Source organism: Aethalodelphis obliquidens, unplaced genomic scaffold, assembly GCF_003676395.1.
Source record: "Aethalodelphis obliquidens isolate GAN/ISIS:26980383/991018 unplaced genomic scaffold, ASM367639v1 scaffold1, whole genome shotgun sequence".
Lineage (NCBI taxonomy): Eukaryota > Metazoa > Chordata > Mammalia > Artiodactyla > Delphinidae > Aethalodelphis > Aethalodelphis obliquidens.
The window spans coordinates 47,613,995-47,633,351 of NW_020837945.1; the positions used below are offsets into that span (position 1 = coordinate 47,613,995).

Sequence of the window (19,357 nt, forward strand, 5' to 3'; positions counted from 1 at the left end):
TGCTGCAACTAGAAAAAGCCCGCGCGCAGCAACGAAGACCCAACCCAGCCAAAAATAAATAAATAAATAAATTTTAAAAAGCTATTATGGTTAAAAATATCATCTAGATTATATATATAATATGTTATATATTTAAATGTATTTATGTAATAAGTTATATATTAAATATATGTAAATATATAAGTAATACAATTATATGTATCATTTATGGAAGTAAAATTATAATTTTTGATTTACTTATTTAGTTTGTGAGAGCACAGTAGTGGTATTTAATTAGAACATGTAAACAATTACACAGTTTTAATAACTCTCACCTCAGTAATTTTTTCATTGTTTTTATTCAGTGATGTAGGAGAAATAAGAAACTTGCTTTTAAAATTGCTTCCTTGTGGTTATTGTCCCTCTACAGAGTTTCTGGTCTCTGTTTTGAAGTATAAAAGTGACGCATAGAAGGATGTATTCATCTCATATGGGTGTGCAGTTGAATACCAAACATTCTTGAGCTTATTTAGTAGATTCCATTTAGATTTAACCACTGACATGAAAATAAATGAGAGCCTTTTTTATTGAATAAGTTCTCACTAATGTTGGAATTCAGGTTTAAAAAATAAATCCGTTATGTATTTCTTTGCCAAACTATGATCTCCATTGGTAAAGTACCTTTGGAAAGAATTGCCCAAATGTTGCAAATATTGTCACCTCATTTGCAGTAATTGTTCCTTTATCTTCCAAAATGATGGTTTCAAGAAAAGGAATATTGGGGGTATTTCTTTTCTCATTACATTTTGAGTAAAGTGGAAATTTGTAATAGAAACAGGTAATTTGCTGTTTTGTGTTGACTTGTGCTGTTTTCATCCCATTCTTTCTTTGAGGCAAAAGGTATACACTATTTTCAGTTTCCAGATAAACTAGTGCTTTGGTTGGGGGGTGAGGGGAAAGACGCTGATGCATTTCTTTTTGCCTTAAACGTGCTAGAAAGTCACCTTATATGTATAGAAAAGAACAGTGTGTTGGGGACTTTTTATTTTGAGGAAGCATGGAAGAGGAAAAGGATTTAGAACACTCTCTAAAGTTAACTACTCATTAGTAGAGAGATGTTCTTCCATTTTGTAAGCCAAGTCTTACAGAAAATGCATTGCAACATTACACATATGGTAAAGTTATAAGCAGCTGTTTTTTTAAATGCTTACACAAAAATTCCTGAGTTTTTTCTTAGCAGAAGAAGGTATACCATTGGTGCAATTTGATCTATGTGGATTATGGATAAAAAATAAGTTTATGAAAATTTAAAGCATCTGGTCCATTTGTACTGTAGTTAATTTTAGTAGTTTACAGAGCAGTCTGTGATCACTGTCTCCTTTGCCTATTGCACAGTGCTGAAATATTGTAGCTATCATGTTTGTTTGTCATCTCAAGCCAAGAGGACTAGATTTAGCACCTTCTTTACTTGGCCAAGATCCTAGTTAAACACAAATTCTGCAGAGGATTACAGTATTTGATAGGGGAATCTCCCAAAGCTGCTTTTGTGGATCTGATCCTGATACATAGTTTCACTATTTTTTTTTTTTCAAGCTGGTGGATGGGGTGTTTTTCCCCTTGGCATTCAAATATACATTTTGTTAAAATACTGTAACAGTGTGTCTGACAAGAATCCAGATAACTTCAAGATTTTGCAGTTAACAAATTGTGCTCTCATGGACTGTAAGGTGTCATGGTCATTTCCAAATGTGCCATAATACTATTTGCTGTTAGAATGCTTTGAAAATTTGAGATTGGTATTTTAAAATAAGTTACATAATACATATTATGGTCAACTCCATCCATATCTACTGTACAAGCAAATCTGTAACAAAGTTCTGGTATTTCCATTTCGAACAAATGTCACACAAAATATTCAGGAACAAAGTAAGGAGTTTTGGTTTGGTAGTAATTTGTAACAAGTGTGCTAACAATAGTAGCAAAATAAGTTCAGACAAAGCTTTGGTGCTGATGTCTCATGACCTGGGCATTAAGAAATAACCAGAAGTCTGATGGCACAAATTAAGTCATGAAACCACAACTCAATATGTGCAACTTGTCACTGTTACACAATTTGCTGGTGCTCAGGACTAGTTAGCTGGCTATTTTTGAGTTTTAAATAATTGATCAGAAGCTTGTGCCTGGGTATAATGTGTATACATGAGCAAGCTGGCCTGTCATTGTTTACTCTGTGCTCATCAGCAGTTTACATTCTAAACAAATTGGAATGAACTACAGCTCAAAAAGAGCCGCTCCTGTCTCTGTTCAATGGGATTAGATAATAGGACCTGGGCTAAAACCTTGGAGGAGCCAGCTAGACTGTAAGCTACATGAGAGCACCGGCTTTGTTTACTGCTAGATCTTCAGTGCCTCACACAGTGGCTAGCATGTAGTAGGTGCTTCAATACATATTTATTGAAGATTTGAAAAAAGAATACTTTTGTTAGGGAGGAAAGAATTCAGAGCATGGGTTAGAGAGAGTTACAGGAGAAGTACTGCAAACTGAAGGCAGAGTGTTTTAATGAGAGAGTCTAACTTTGCAGAGTATGTGAAGAAGATGAGGACCAGGAACGATGACTAATGACTCCTTGGAGCAGTTTTATTAGAGCAATGGAGGGTTTGAGTGAATGAGAAGAGACAACGTGGAGGCGAGTGGAGACTACAGTTTGCAGGGCGTTGAACCGTAAAGGGAAAGAGAGAGATGACTTTTTGAAAGGGAGGTCACATGTAGGACCTTTTGAATAAGCAAATGTGGAAATATTGGGGGAAAGGAGAATAATCATAGACTATATTGTTCTTTATATATTTGAATGCTAGGAATACTTTCAGTGAAGAGTTCTGAGTCCATTTTATCTCTTGGCTCTGTTTAATACAGTAACCCCTCTGTATCCTTGAGTTCCATATACAGGAGTGTAGAACCTGTAGTTTTGGAACCCGGGAATACAGAAGGCCGACTGTACTATGGCGTTTTATATAAGGGATTTGAGCATCTTTGGGTTTTTGGTATCTGCAGCGGGTCCTGGAATCAATCTCCAACCGATACGGAGGGATGACTCTACTACTGCTAGCAGTCAGAGGTTTGAACAATATCCTTTGCAGTAGAAATAACACATTTAAGATGTTTACACAGCAGGTGTTGGGCTTTTATTGATTTCCCCTGTAATGCGGTTTTTGTATTTTTCTTGTAATCACATAATAATGTATCTTAGATCCTGACCATTTTAAGACACAAAATTAATTTTTTAAAAAATTGGTAATTTGGGTTTTCTCTAGTTTCTCTGTACTCTGCATTTAAGCTTAGGTGATTATGTATATTTCTAGGTCCTAAGTGGTCTTTTTTTTTTTTTTTTTTTTCGGTACGCGGGCCCCTCAGTGTTGTGGCCTCTCCCGTTGCGGAGCACAGGCTCCGGACGCGCAGGCTCAGCGGCCATGGCTCACGGGCCCAGCCACTCCGCGGCATGTGGGATCTTCCCGGACCGGGGCACGAACCCGCATTCCCTGCATCGGCAGGCGGACTCTCAACCACTGCGCCACCAGGGAAGCCCCTAAGTGGTCTTTTTGAACTACTATAATCTTTGATTTTTTAAATAATTACAGGAAAGGATTGGATTTTAAAGAATTTTGAAAACTAGTGAAGTTGACTTAGCTTACTTGGTAGACTGAGAAGCTTGATGAATTAAAACGATTTGTTTCCAACCCAGAAAACATTCTGTCCTAAGTGTTTTAGCAATTTATCTCAGTATGCTTTTGGGTGACAAGAGTCTATTTTGAAGTTGAATAGGCTTTGGGAAGTCATACAGGCCATCTAATAAGTTGCTGGGAATGATTGCTAATTGCTTAATTCTAGGGCTACTTCATTATTTCATATGTATGCTTTCTATTAAAAAAAACTTATTGAGTGCTTACTTTGCCTTTAAAGATTTAATCTTGACTAAATGAAGAGTTACTTAGTATTCCTACACGCATGTTTTCGCTTGTCTTCTAATTTTAGTTTTTTCCACATTTTACTGTTGTCTCATTTGTGCCTCAGGATTTGTGTCACATGTACCCAGCAGTGGTTCATGTGAACAGCAACTCACTGTCTGACACACTTCTTTTTGGGAAAACAGTGAATCTTCAATGCCTGTGGAGTCTTGTATGGAGACGGTCCTGAAAAAGAAAGTTGGAAAGGACAGATTCAGGCAAGGTGTAGTCATTAAGATGGAATGAAAGAGGAGTGGGAGTGATAGTCTAGTAGAACAGGAGATAATTCATGTGTTGTATAAATACTCTCCACCTCTTTTGATTGGATGGTATCTGATACTATCCCTGTTTTACAGGTGAAGAAACTGAGTTTGTATCTTAGGTCACACGGCTGTTAAAATTGTATAGAATCTGATGTCATGTTTTCTGATTTTAAATTTTATATTATTTTCTCTGTAACACATTGTTTCTAAGCCTTTATATTCTTAATTTTTGATGCTTTTGCTGTTGAGCTGCCATGGCAACTGTTTAGGAGTCTGTTCCTTTCCCACACCGGTATTTAGCAAGTAGTATCAATTTGAGAAGTTAAAGAGGCAAGGCAAGCTGTTACCCCCTTAACAACGCTAAGGTGAGGCTTGGACCCTTCATAGTGATACACTCCCTTCATTGAAGTAGTAAATGAGGGTTGACACAAAAGCTTCCTCTTAAAGCCCTAAATTAAAGAGTCTGTAAACTATTTCTAATGAAGTTACTTTTTTGAGATGTAATTTATGAATCATAAAAATACATCCATTTAAAGTGTACAGTTCACTGGTTTTAGTATATTCCCAGAGTTAAGCAGTCATCACCATGATCTAAGTTTAGAGTGTTTTCATTACCCCCAAAGAAACCCCATACCCATTAGCATCCGTCTTATTCCCCTGTCACCCCAGGTCATAATGATCTACTTTCTATCTCTATACATTTGCCTGTTTTGGACATTTCATGTGAACAAAATCATACATATGTGGCCTTTGTGTCTGATTTCTTTCACTGAGCATAATTTTCAAGGTTCACACGTGTTGCATGTTATCAACGCTTCATTCCTTTCTATTGCTTAGTATTCCAGTGTATGAATACACATTTTATTTATTCATCAGATGATGGACATTTGGATTGTTTCTACTTTTTTGGCTATTATGAATAATATAGTACTGTTATAAATATTCTTTAGAAGTTTTTTGTTGTTGCCTTTTTTAATGTGATAAGACATACATAACATAAAATTTGCCATTTTAACATGTACAATTAAGTGACATTAAATACATTTACAATGTTGTGCAACCATCACCACTGTCTATTTCCAGAATTTTTGATCATCCCAAACAGAAACTCTCTACCTAATAAATAATAGCTCCCCATTGCCCCCTACCTCCAGCCTCTATTCTACTTTTTGTCTTTATGAATTTACCTATTTTAGGTAACTCATATAAGTGGAATCATACACTGTTTGCCCTTCTGTGACTTTTTTTCCCCCACTTAGCATTTGTCTTCAGAGTTCATTCATGTTGTAGCATGTGTCAGAATTTCCTTCCTTTTTAAGGCTAACATTCCATTGTATATATATATATATGTACCACATTTTGTTTATCCATTCATACATCAATGAATATTTGGGTTGTTTCTACTTTTTTGGCTGTTGTGAATAATACTGCTGTGAACATGGATGTACAAATACCTGTTTGAATCCTTGCTTTCAGTTCTTTTGGGTATATACCCTAAAGTGGAATTGCGAGGTAATATGGTGAATCTGCGTTCAACTTTTTAAAGAACTGCCAAACTTTTCCACAGTTGGCTGTACCATTTTTCATTCCCACTAGCTAGCGATGCACAAGAATTCTAATTTCTCCATATTTTTGCCCCCTCCCCCCCCTTTTTTTTTGATACTAGCCATCCTAATGGATGTGTTGTATAGTATCTCATTGTGGTTTATGTACAAGTTTTTGTGTGGTGTATGTATTGTATTCTCTCGTGTGTATGTATACCTAGGAGTAGAATTGCTGTGTCATATTGCAACTTTAACATTTTGAGGATCTGTCAAACCAATTTCAAAAATAGCTGAACCATTTTACATTCCTACCAGCAATGTATGAAGGTTCCAGTTTCTATTATGACTTTTTGGTATTAGCCATCCTTGAGAGTGTGAAGTGGCATCTCCTTTGTGGGTTTTCCTTTTTCTCATTGTGGTTTTGATTTGAGTTTCCCTAATGGCTAATGATGATGTATGTCTTTTTATGTACTTATTGGCTATTTGTGCATCTTTTTTTTTTAAAGAAACATGAGTAGTTTTTATTTATTTATTTATTAATTCATTCATTCACTTAGGCTGTGTTGGGTTTTTGTTGCTGCGCGAGGGCTTTCTCTAGTTGCAGCGAGCAGGGGCTACTCTTCGTTATGGTGCCCGGGCTTCTCATTGCAGTGGCTTCTCTTGTTGTGGAACACGGGCTCTAGGCACAAGAGCTTCAGTAGTTGTGGCACACAGGCTCAGTAGTTGTGGCTCGTGGGCTCCAGAGCGCAGGCTTAGTAGTTGTGGCGCATGGGCTTAGTTGCTCCGCGGCATGTGGGATCTTCCCGGACCAGGGATTGAACCCATGTCCCCCGCATTGGCAGGCGGATTCTTAACACTGCGCCACCAGGGAAGCCCCTGTGTATCTTTATTTTGGAGAAAGGAGAGTCGTCAGATGCTTTGGAAAGGTCAAATTAAGGTAAATGTTTGATTATTAGGAAGGAGCATAGGGAGAGTGGTCCCTCTGGAGTTGTGGGTGTCAGAGAAGGAGGAGGAATGATTGGGTGCATAAGAGGAGGAGTTGAGTGGAAGATGAGGGAGAAGTGGTGACATATGTTGTCAAGAATACTTTCAGAAAGCTTTGCTGGGAAAGGAACAACCAAGAGTTTGGTTACCTACGTGAAAGGAAAGTTTGGAGGAATTTTTGTGGTTGTCATTATCGATGTTGTTTCTAATAGCAATACTTGAGTATATGGCTCAGAGGAAAGAGCCAGTGGAGAAAGAGAAGTGGAAGATAGGAGAGAGAGGGATAATGGTGGCACATGGCTCTAGAGGAGTTGGGGTGGGGCGGGGTGGGGGAGGGAGGGATGAGGGAGATAAGACCCAGGTGAAGTTATCAGTCTTGGACTAGAGAAAGGATACCTAGACATCTGTGCATATAGGGAAGAAGGAAATGATGTCTGGGATAATAAGTTACTTATGTTTGGTTTTGGAGAGTGGCTGAGATCAAAGGGAAGAGAAGCCTGCTGTCCTATATTTTCTCTTTGGAGTCAGAAGTAATGTCACTTGAGGTAAAGTGGGCTGGGTAGGGAGTCTGAAGAAAGTGGTAAATAGAAGATTTTTAGGTAACATTGATGCCTAGAAGAAATAGATGGTGGTGAATATATGATAGCATCATGAAGTTGTCTTAATTTCTTTTCCCATGAAGTCCTCAGTGAGCAGAGTATAGGAACAAAGAAAGTAGAACTGGTTAGATTATCCCATTGTTAGGAGTTTGCAGCTTTCTGAATGTGGCAGGAAGACAGAGGAGTGAAGTTCAGGGTGTTAAGAATGTGCTTGAAGTCTTAGGCCATGGAATTAATACTGAGGACATAAAGTGAAGCCACATGAAAGTTCTTATAGCAAATCTGTGCCACCCTTCCACCCTCTACTTTTAACTCCTTACACAGGAAGCATGGGGAGGATATCCCTTCTCCAAAATTAATTTTCTTCCATGCTCAAAAATAGAAACAAATATTTTTACATCTTTTAACTTCCTTCCAAGTTTATCATATATTTAAACTTTTAGAAAAGTTTGTTGTCTGTATGGGTTGCACTTGTTTATTTTTTTTTACACTTTCAGTATTCAGTATGAGAGAACTAAAATAAATTAATATATGTATGTTACATATGCCACATTGTTTTCTTCTTACTGATTATGTGAAATAGTCTTAAGTAGTAGATACTTAATACTTTAAGCAAGGACATATATGTTTGAGGTGAGAATTTTTATCATCTTTTTTCTCCTTGCAAGTATTTGTGCATTTTCGAGGATACAGATAATAATCCCCCCTAAAACAAAACAAAACAAAATAAATTAAAATTCCCCTGTAAGTAAACCAGTAGAAATAAACTTTTTAAATATCCTTCCCCATGTGTATGGGAAAGACTGGGTGGGGAGTGGGGATAATGTACTTTTTCTTTTAAACATGTATGCTTGGATGTTAATTTTATTTTATTTTTTTAGTTATTTCTGAGATATACATTTTAAAGTAATAACTAGAATTATGACTTATAACATTATACCTTCTACTCCACCATCTTGGTTCCTCCCTGGATGTTAATTTTAAAATTTTTTCTTAAAAACTTAATACATGTCCTTAATATCATAAACAGTTTCCATTTTATTAATTGTTTTTTAGCATTTTAAACTGTTGCTTAGTATTCCATCTGCTGATTTAAATCAATTCCTCATTTTAGGACAACTTACATTGTGTGTAGTTTTTCATAGTTAAAATAAGCACTGCTTTGAACATGCCTGTAGCTGACTCACTCTACTCATTCTTAATTATTGCTTGGTGAAAGGTATATATGTTAAAAAGGAATCCATAAATGTTATTTAAATTATTCAAAAAGTACATACAAATATAATATGTATTATAAGTATACTCAAGCTGTACTGACTGATGCTATGTGAGAAGTGAAAGTTTCCTTCCTATTTCATTTCTCTGAAGTACCCACCTTTCACGATTTTGTTTTTTGTTCAAATGGATACTATCATAATTCTAAATAATATTTGATGCCTGCATTACCTAACTTTTAACATTAAAGAATATTGATTATTGAATAATTCTTGAGGGAATTTGTGCTAAGGATAAGTGGGAAAAGATTAGCACAAGGAAAATTTAGAAAGTACATAAATACCAAACAGTAGGGGGACAGCCAAATCAATTACTCAGCCATTAAAAATCTTATTTTTTAAGAGTATTGAATGACTCAGAGAAATGTGTGTGATATTTTTGAAAAATATAAATGAGTGAATCCTGCAGAGCATAAAATTATATATTCAATATAAGGACTTACCTGGTAGTCCAGCGGGTAAGATTCCAAACTCCCAATGCAGGGGGCTCGGGTTCGATCCCTGGTCGGGGAACTAGATCCCTCACACATGCTGCAACTAAGAAGTCCACATGCCGCAACTAAAGATCCTGCATGCCACAACTAAGACCTGGCGCAGCCATAATAGATAAATAAATAAACAAATATTTTAAAAAATACGCTTATTAAAAATATATATATATTCAATATAACAGTTTTTATGTGTATATATGTTTCTGTACACACACACATACACTTACACACATACATATATATGAAGAACTGAAAAGTTATTTACGGAATGTTAATCTTATGGTAATAGAATTGTGGTTGTTTCTGTTTTTTTTTTTTTACTTTTAATTGGAGTATGGTTGATTTACAATGTTTTGTTAGTTTCAGGTGTACAGCAAAGTGAATCAGTTACGCATATGGATATATCCACTCATTTTTAGATTATTTTCCCATATAGGCCATTACAGAGTATTGAGTGGAGTTCCCTGTGCTTTACAGTAGGTCCTTTTTAGTTACCTATTTTATATATAGTAGTGTGTATATGTTAATCCCAACCTCCCAATTTATCCCCCGCCCCGACTTGTGGTTGGTTTTTATATTTTTTTATACATTGACCAAATTCTCTAAAATGACTTTTAAAAATGGGATAATATCATTAAAGTAATATAAAGATAGTGTGTTGACTTTTGTTTGACTGTTTTACCAAAAAAGGCCGTAATAGAAAATATAAGTGCCATATAGACCAGTTAGCTGTTCAGAATTAGAAAAAGCCATTTTAGAGCCACATACTTCCCTCCAAGCCTTACTCCTTCACTCATAAATACTGGTCACAAGGAGCGCAGTTCCATATGAAAATGACTGAACAAAAATCTCACCAAGATAGTAAAGAAAGCAGAAAATTTATCCTCAGAAGCATTTTCACATTTTAAAGAGAGGCAGTATTTTAATGCATTTATTTACTTGGTTTAACTTCAACTTAGAAATAAATTATTTGGGGCTTCCCTGGTGGCACAGTGGTTGAGAGTCCGCCTGCCGATGCAGGTGACACAGGTTCGTGACCCGGTCCGGGAAGATCCCACATGCCGCGGGAGCGGCTGGGCCCGTGAGCCATGGCCGCTGAGCCTGCGCGTCCAGAGCCTGTGCTCCTCAACGGGAGAGGCCACAACAGTGAGAGGCCCGCATACTGCAAATAAATACATAAATAAATAATTTGACTATGTGATCCCTAAATTATTTTGAAATTCCATGTAAAGAAATTCCATAGGAACATGCTATCCCAAGTTCTTTATTAATAATAACACCATTAACTTTATAATGATGAAATATATTTGTAAGAATCTTAAGGTCCCTTACATGTTTTTAGTTATCTTTTTTTGTAATATAATTTAAATACAAGAAAATGCACCAATTTTAAGGGTGCAGTTTGATGAGTTTTACCCAGCGTGTACAATCATGTATCCAGCACTGCACTTCCATCACCCCAAAAAGTTCCCTGTACTGCTTCATAGTCAGTCCCTTTTCCTACCCCCGGCCCTGGAAACCACAAATCTGTTTCTATCCCTATAGTTCAGCCTTCTGTAAAATTTCAATTAAATGGAACCATTCAGTATATACTAGTCTTTTGTTATAGCTTTTTTCACTAAAAACATAATGCTTTTGAGATTCATCCATGTTGTTACATATAGTTTTTGCCTTTGAAATTCAGAGTAGTATTCCATTTTATACTACAATTTGATTTTCCAATGATGAGTGTGATGGGCATATGTATTTTTCCATTTGGAGGCTGTTATAAACAAAGTTGCTATGAATATTCATATATAAGTCCTTGTGTGAATATACACTTTTGTTTTTCTTAGGTAAATATCTAGAAGTTGAATGGCTGGGTTGAATGGAAAAAATTATGTTTAACTTTATAAGAAACTGCTGAACTGGATACCAAGTTCAGTTCCATTTTTCATGCCCACCAACTGTGTATGAGAGTTGCAGTTTCGCCCTACAATAAATAACATTTGGTGCTGTTAGTCTTTCAGTTTTTCTGGTGGGAATATAGTGCTGTCTCATTATGGGTTTGATTTTTATTTTACTTTCCTAATGACTAATGATGTTGAGCTGCTTTTCGTGTACTTATTTGCCGTTCATATGTCTTCTTTTGTGAAGTGTCTGTTCAAATTACTTGCCCATTTTTTGTTAATCAGGCTTTTGTCTTACTATTAATGTTACTCAAAGTGGGAGTGTGGCTGCTCCCTGCTCTGAAGCCAATAAAGAGGCATGGTGGAAAGGAAGGTTTGTTTTATTTGGGGGGCCAGCAGAAGGGGGTGGGGGGTGGACTCCTGCCCATAGGCCAACTCCCACCCACTGACAGTCAGTGGGCAAGAGCTTTTATAGGTGAAAAGAGGGGACTACATGCAGAAACCGCATAGTCAGCTCTGACAGTCACCTTGAAATTGGACGTGTAGTGGTCTGATCAGCGTCATCTTGTTTGTTTTAAGTACAATTAATCTTCAGTTCCAGGGTCGGTTTGTTCCCGTTTCTTTGAGGCCAGTTCTCAGAATTGTGGCAGCTTATGTCATGGCTGCAGTCTGGTCGTCAAGTAGTTAACTTCTTCCACCTGGTGGGGGTTTTAGTATCTATAAGACAGCTCACAGGATATGGCTCAGAATACTATCTGTAGCCATTAAAGAGGAACTAAAGGTCCTTGACTATGCTTAGTGACTAAACTATTATTATTTAGTTTGTTGGACTGTTTTCCTTTGTTTCTGCATTTTCTCACTTCTCTGATTAAACTTATTCTTTGGCTGAAGTTTTTCCACACACAAAAGGCTGGCTGAGGACATGGGGGCAAGGACCATAAGGTCCTGCTCCGTTTCATTAAGTTGTAAGCATTTGGTGTATTTTTTGGACACAGTCCTTTATCAGAAATTTTACATTTTTTTCTCTCATTCTGTGGCATGTCCTTTCCTTGTTTTTCTTTTCAAGAGACGTTTCTAATTTTAATGAAATCTAATTCATCAGTTTTTCCTTTTATGGATCATCCTTTTGGTACATATCTAAGAACTCCTTTGTAACCAAGGTTACAAAGATTTTCTCCTATGTTTTTCTTTCTAAAAGTTTTATAGTGTTGTTCTTGCTTTCAGATCTAAGACCTGCACCGTGCCTGCCTCTTGTCTGTGCTAATTTGAGATCCTTTCTCACTCTTCCCATTTGGTTCTTTACTTCCTTTTCTGCCTGTTTCTGGCTTTGCACACCTTCTGATCAGAATATATCCTGTTGCCTTTTCTGGGGACTCCGAGTTCCAGTCCTGTCCCATTTTTTCCTGGAGGTCAAAATACATTGGAAATCCCCTTTGATTTTGTTACGATAAGAAAAAGTCAATTTTTATTTTTCAGTTTTTTTAAACGAATTATTTGTTTTCTAATGCTGGTCCTGCCTTTTTAAAAAAAATTTATTATTTTTTAAAGTTTTTGGCTGCATTGGGTCTTCGTTGCTGCACACGGGCTTTCTCTAGTTGCAGTGTGCAGGCTTCTCATTGCAGTGGCTTCTCTCGTTGTGGAGCACAGGCTCTAAGCACGCGGGCTCAGTAGTTGTGACACACGGGCTCCAGAGCGCAGGCTCAGCAGTTGTGGCGCACGGGCTTAGTTTCTCCACGGCATGTAGGATCTTCCTGGACCAGGGATTGAACCTGTGTACCCTGCATTGGCAGGCGGATTCTTAACCACCGCACCACCAGGGAAGTCCCAAAAAGTCAGTTTTAATTTAAAAGTCAGCTATTGGATTCTCTTTGGTTTTCTATATAAATGATTTTACTTAGAAATAATAATTATATATTTCATTTCATTTAGTCTACTTATATTTGTTTGTCTTACTGCATTGGTCAGGTATCTGGTAATAACGTTGGTAAGTAGAAGCAACACAGGCATTCTTGTCTTGTTCCCAATCTTAACAGGAATGAATTTCAAGTTTTGTTTTTTCCATTAAAAATGACATCTGCAATAGGTTTTTAGGAGAAAGCCTTTAAAAAGCTAAAAAAATTCCCTATTTCAAGTTTTCTAAGAGTTGATTCCATCTGGAGAAGAAAAAACTTAACTTTATTAAATCCTTTTTCTTTATCATTGATCACCCAATCTCTCATTCTTTGCCATTAATGTGGTAAATTACAGTGAAAGATTTTTCTTAAACACTGAAACTTCCTTTCACTTTTATGATTAATTCAACTTAGTCACAATGTACTATTTTTTAATACGTTGCTAGATTTGAATTCTTTGTGTTTTTCAGTGTCATAAGTCAAGTTGGCCAATATTTTTTACCTGTTTTTTGTTTTCAAAATTAAACTTAATGGCTTGGCCTTTTTCTTTGTTCTGTAAGAAGTTTTATGAACAAGGATTTTCTGTTCCTTGAGAATTAAATAGAACTTGCTTGTCAAAAAAAAAAGTCAGCTATTGTTCAGTAATAATAACAACAGTAATAGTATTCGTGGCTTCTATTTGTTGAAGAATTATTATGTGCCAAGTATTGCACTGAATGCTTTGTGTTCAGAAATTTGTTTAAGTGTTAACTGATCTAATATAGGCACTGCTTCTATATATGTTACTTGCTTAATATTACATGGCTATTGAGTTGGGCCAATATTGGATCTCAGATCTGAATCTAAAGCCTGGATTCATGAACTTTTTTTAAAGATTTATTTATTTTATTTTTGGCTGCATCAGGTCTTAGTTGCGCTGCGTGGGCTTTTTGTTGTGGTGCACAGGCTTCTCTGTAGTTGTGGCGTGCAGGTTTTCTCTCTCTAGTCATGGCGCGCAGGCTCCAGGGTGCGTGGGCTCTGTAGTTGTGGTGCGTGGGCTTAGTTGCCCTGCATCATGTGAGATCTTAGTTCCCTGACCAGGGATTGAACCCGCGTCCCCTGTGTTGCAAGGCGGATTCTTTACCACTGGACCACCAGGGAAGTCCCATGAACTGTTCTGGTATACTAAATATAGTTGAATTTTTAAAATTATGGTAGAGTAGATACATAAAACTTATCATTTTAACCTTTTAAGTATACAGTTCAGTAGTGTTAACTATATTCCCATTGTTGTGCAGCTAATCTCCAGAACTCTTCTTCTCTTGTAAAACTGAAACTCTATACCCATTAAACACAAACTCCTCATTCCCCCACTGCCTCCAGTCCCCAGCAACCGCCATTCTGCTTTCTGTCTCTATGAATTTGAGTATTCTGGGTGCTCATATAAGTGGAATTGTACATCATTTGTCTTTTTGTGACTGGCTTATTTCATTTTGCATAATGTCCTCAAGAGTCATCCATGTTGTAGCACGTGTCAGAATATCCTTTTCTAAGGCTGTATGATATTCCATTGTGTGTGTGTGTGTGTGTATACATGCATACATACATACATGTATATGTATACACACACACCCTATTTTATCTGTTTATCCATCAAAGGATATTTAAGTTGCATCCACCTTTGGCTATTATGAATAATGCTGTTATGAGCATGAGTGTACAGATATCTGTTTAAGTTTCTGCTTTCACTTCTCTTGGGTATATATCCAGAAGTGGAATTGCTGGAGCATATGGTAGTTCTATTTTTAAATTTTTTTGAGGAATAGCCATACTATTTTCCAAAGTGGCTACACCATTTTACATTCCCACCAACAGTGCATGGAGTTGCAGTTTCTCCACATCCTCACCAACATTTATTTTGTTCTTTCATTCTTTTTTAAAATAGTAGCCATCCTAATGGGTGTGAAGTTTTAATAGACTTGATTTTTAAATTCTTCCAGACTTTCTTGGGAAGAATGAATAATTAATAAGTATTATGTATGCATCATACACTTAACCAATTGAATTATTGATATTAATGTTCAAAATTATGAGACAGTCATGGATTTCCCTGGTGGTGCACTGGTTAAGAATCCGCCTGCCAATGCTAATGCAGGGGACACAGGTTCGATCCCTGGTCCTGGAAGATCCCACATGCCGCGGAGCAACTAAGCCTGTGTGCCACAGGTATTGAAGGCCGTGTGCTCTAGGGCCCATGCTCGGCAACAAAAGAAGCCACTGCAATGAGAAGCCTGCGCACCGCAACAAAGAGTAGCCCCCGCTCACCACAACTAGAGAAAGCCCACACACAGCAACAGAAACCCAACGCAGCCAAAAATAAATTTAAAAAAATAAAATTAAAAACAAAAAAGAGACAGTCATAATAGCCACAAAGTTGAAACAAATCAAATGTCCATTAAGTGATGAATAGTTAAAATATAGTACATTCAATGAAATATCTTTTGGCAATAAATAGCATGTGCTGATACATGCTACAACATTGAAAATGTTATGCTAAGTGAGAGAAACCAGACATAAAGACCATGTATGTATGGTTTTATATATAAAATATCCAGAATAGATAAATGTATAGAGACAGAGAGTAAATCAGTGGTTGCTAGGCTCTGAGAGGTGGGTATAGGGGAATTCAGAATGGCTGTTAATGAATATGGATTTTAAGTGCAGAAAGATATGTAAAAAAATTTTAGGCAATGGACTGTCTTGTTTTCATCCCCTATTTGGAGTGTGTACAATTAAACTTCGCAAACATTTTGAAATTATAGGGAAGAGAAGTATTTAGAACATGATTAGGAAGAAAACAGAATTTAGAAAAAAGTGTAATATATAGTTAGTTTTTCCCAGTGGCAGATTTTCTGTAACTTTTTAAGTTTTAGGAACACAACGTATAGTATAATCTAGTTGCTTTTAAAAATTAAAACTTTAAATATGATTCAATGTACAGCTTATTTGGAAAATAATTACAATACTTCAAATTGAATATATTAATCCTAGAAGCATTTAGAAATGAATGCTTAATTTGGTAGTGTTTGAAAATTCATGTCCCCTCACCCCCTTAACTTGTGTTGTGCAAATGCTTCAGTGTGCTAGAAGTTACTCACCATTTGGTTGAGGAAGAAAAATCTAATTCAGTTGCTAACTTAAATATAATCATTAAAATCATGTAAATTTAGTCCCATTGTTTGCCTTGCTGTGATTAGCAGATCGGGTTACAGTGCTTAGATTAGGTGATTTTGCCTCAGAACATCAGGTATGGAGAAATTCCATTAGGATTTATTTAAGTTTTGAAAATATGTCATTGATAGATCATGGACAGAAACCTATACTGTTTTTTAAAAATTAATTAATTTATTTGTTTTTATTTTTGGCTGTGTTGTGTCTTCGTTGCTGTGCATGGGCTTTCTCTAGTTGACGCAGTCGGGAGCTACTCCTCGTTGTGGTGGGCGGGCTTCTCATTGTCGTGGCTTCTCTTGTTGCAGAGCATGAGCTCCAGAGCACAGGCTCAGCAGCTGCCGTGCACGGGCCTGCCCAGCTGCTCTTCGGCATGTGGGATTTTCCCAGGCCAGGGATCGAACCCGTGTCCCCTGCATTGGTAGGTGGATTCTTAACCACTGCGCCACCAGGGAAGTGCTATACTGTTATACAAACAAATGTTACAGTTTCAAGGTACAGGTACAGGAAGAGATGCCTTTCTGCTTCTTTCTAACCCTAAAACTTTGGATTTGTTTTGCCTTAAATCTTTGAGCAAAGAAGACAATTACTTACTTTTCGTATTTACTAGGATAAATGGACAAGGCCTGTACTTTTCTATTTTTAAGACCTGTCTGAATATCCAGTACATTTCTATCAACTTTATCTTGTAAGGATATTAAGAAGCCACCATAATCAGAGAAGACTTAAAAAATCTCAACCCACCCAGTCATACTCCACCAGACGTACATTTTTCTTTTGGATATTAGGTATTGCTTGTTCAAAAGTAAAAAGAAATTTGCTTTCCGGGAAGGAAAGTTCTGTCTGAGAGCTAAATGCCATAGAGTTCCTATCTCTTGTTAGGAAATTGACTCTTTTATGAATTAACTTCACTGTTTTCAGCTCTTTTACTAATTTTACATGCACATTTGTAATGTTCAAGGTCTGATAACTAAACCTTTGAACGCCTTGTTCAGAAGGTAACATTACTTCTAATTGTTTAGTTTGTGAGAAGTACCTTTGACTACTTAAGGTGGAGCATTTTCTGGTCTCTTGCTCATGGTTGTGTTCCTGGAAACCACATTTGTGGTTCCCTGGGGGCAGCATCAAATAATCCAATAGCAGCTGTATCAACAGAGATGTGCTTGTATATTATTATCATTATTATCAAGTACACTGAGGATTGGACATTTTGCCCCAAAGTACTGACTTTGTTGTCTGGAATAGTAAGGGATTTGGCAAAGTTCAAAAAGAAACCAAAGATTTTACACTGAAAAATGCAGAAATTCTAGGGACTTCCATGGTGGTCCAGTGGCTAAGACTCCGTGCTTCCAATGCAAGGGGCCCGGGTTCAGTCCCTGGTCAGGGAACTAGAACCCACATGCCACAACTAAAGATCCCGCCTGTCGCAACTGAAGACTCTGCATGTGGCAAGTGAAAGATCCCGCATGCTGCAACGAAGATCCCACGTGCCGCAACTAAGATCTGACGCAGCCAAATAAATAAATAAATATTAAAAAAAAAGAAAAATGGAAAAATTCTAGTTCTTCATTAATTTGGTAAAAAGAATTTTATCTCATTAAATGGGGTTTTCAGTTCATTTACACATTTAATCATTTAAAAGTATGATATTTATTAAGAAAGATTCCATTACATTTTCTTTGTGTAATGATTACAAACAATCCTTCGAATTCTAACAGGCTGTCGTGTACATTTTGGCCAAATAGAATAGATAAACCCCAGTCTTTATCAACTATAGACCTTAATTAACTGTCTCAACAGTAGACATGACGTTTCTTTCACTTCCTGGTCCAACACTTTGGTAACCATATAGCAAAAGAACGAAATGTTTCTTGTGTGGTTACTAGTTAGATTCTTAAACATATGAGTTTGTAGTAGCTTGGTTAAGAAATCTTTCAAATTTGATCACGGCTTTTCTGTTCAATTTGAACCCAAGTGATTACATTTTCGTTTAATTCCTTTCCCTTAAGGGGGTAACACTTTGGGAAATTTATACAGTTAAACTAATATTCTTGGAATCCTATGAGTAGAGGAAGGGATTTACATTATCTTATTGAGAGAATGTAATGGGAGTAATTTATTTTCCTCAAAAACCACAAAAATGACAAAATCCTGGTTTTCTGATCCTAGTGGGATGCTCTGCCTTTTAGCCTGCTCCAAAGAATTTTAGGAATTGGCTAAGTTAGGGATTTTTATTTGTACAGATTTCTTACGTATTGTATGCTAAAATTGTAAACAATGACTGGAACCTTAGCCTTTGAGAATTCTGAGGGAATTAGCTATTTTAAGTAGTTATTTCCTGGCTAAAAAACAATTCATACCTTTGTGAAAGTTTTTTTTTTAAGTATTATTTTAACCATATACAAATGAAAATAAAATTTATTTCATACTTACTTTTCTCCTTAAACATAGTAGACTAAACATAACTGCTTGATGATTTACTTGATAATTTATTTGATGATGTGGTATTATTTTGCTTTAATATATAATAAATACAGTGATGACGTTAGAGTTTTTTTTGTTCCTCTAACAGTTATTGAATATTCACTGTAAGACAGGTATTGTTCTAGGCATGAGATCTGTATAGTTTTGTAGTAGTATTCCCATACCTTGAATTCTTGGCCCAATTTTATGGTTTCTCCTTCTTGCCACCATCTGGCATAATGTTAAGAGCATAAATTCTGGTACCAGACTGTTAAAATTGGAATCCTAGTTCTACTGCTTACTAGTTGTGTGACTATAAGCTATACAACCGCCCTTTGCCTCAGTTTTTATGTCTGTAAGCTAGGGCCAGTGATATAATCTGTTTCATAGGGTTATTGCAAGAATTTAAAGGCATGTGAAATGTTTGAACTGTGCTTGGCACAAAGTTAGTGCTATAGAAAGTTATTAGTCATTATCCCTACTATGAATATTACTATTACTATGACTTCTCAATGCTGTTTGCCCTGTTTCCTGTTTTTAAATTTCTTTAATCTTAGCAAACAGATAACTAAGCTTGCTAGAACTAAGTGTAAAATAAGAATAAATTGACTGTATGAAACCTGAGATTTCCTTTCAAGAAAACAAAATGTAGTGTATGCCTTGGCATTATGTCTAAGAACCTTTCTTTCTTAGACATAACCTTTAATAGGTCATACTTATAAATGAGTACTGAGGAAGGAAAAACAAATAAAATTTATCTTAATAAATGG

The 19,357-nt window shown here is 36.4% G+C and overlaps 1 protein-coding gene across 2 annotated transcripts in view; it reads left to right on the forward strand.

Moving 5' to 3' along the window:
* The window catches only part of TBC1D23 (TBC1 domain family member 23), a 64,320-nt gene that overhangs the window by 6,404 nt on the left and 38,559 nt on the right, over nt 1-19,357 (forward strand). The gene's annotated exons all lie outside the window — the stretch shown is intronic.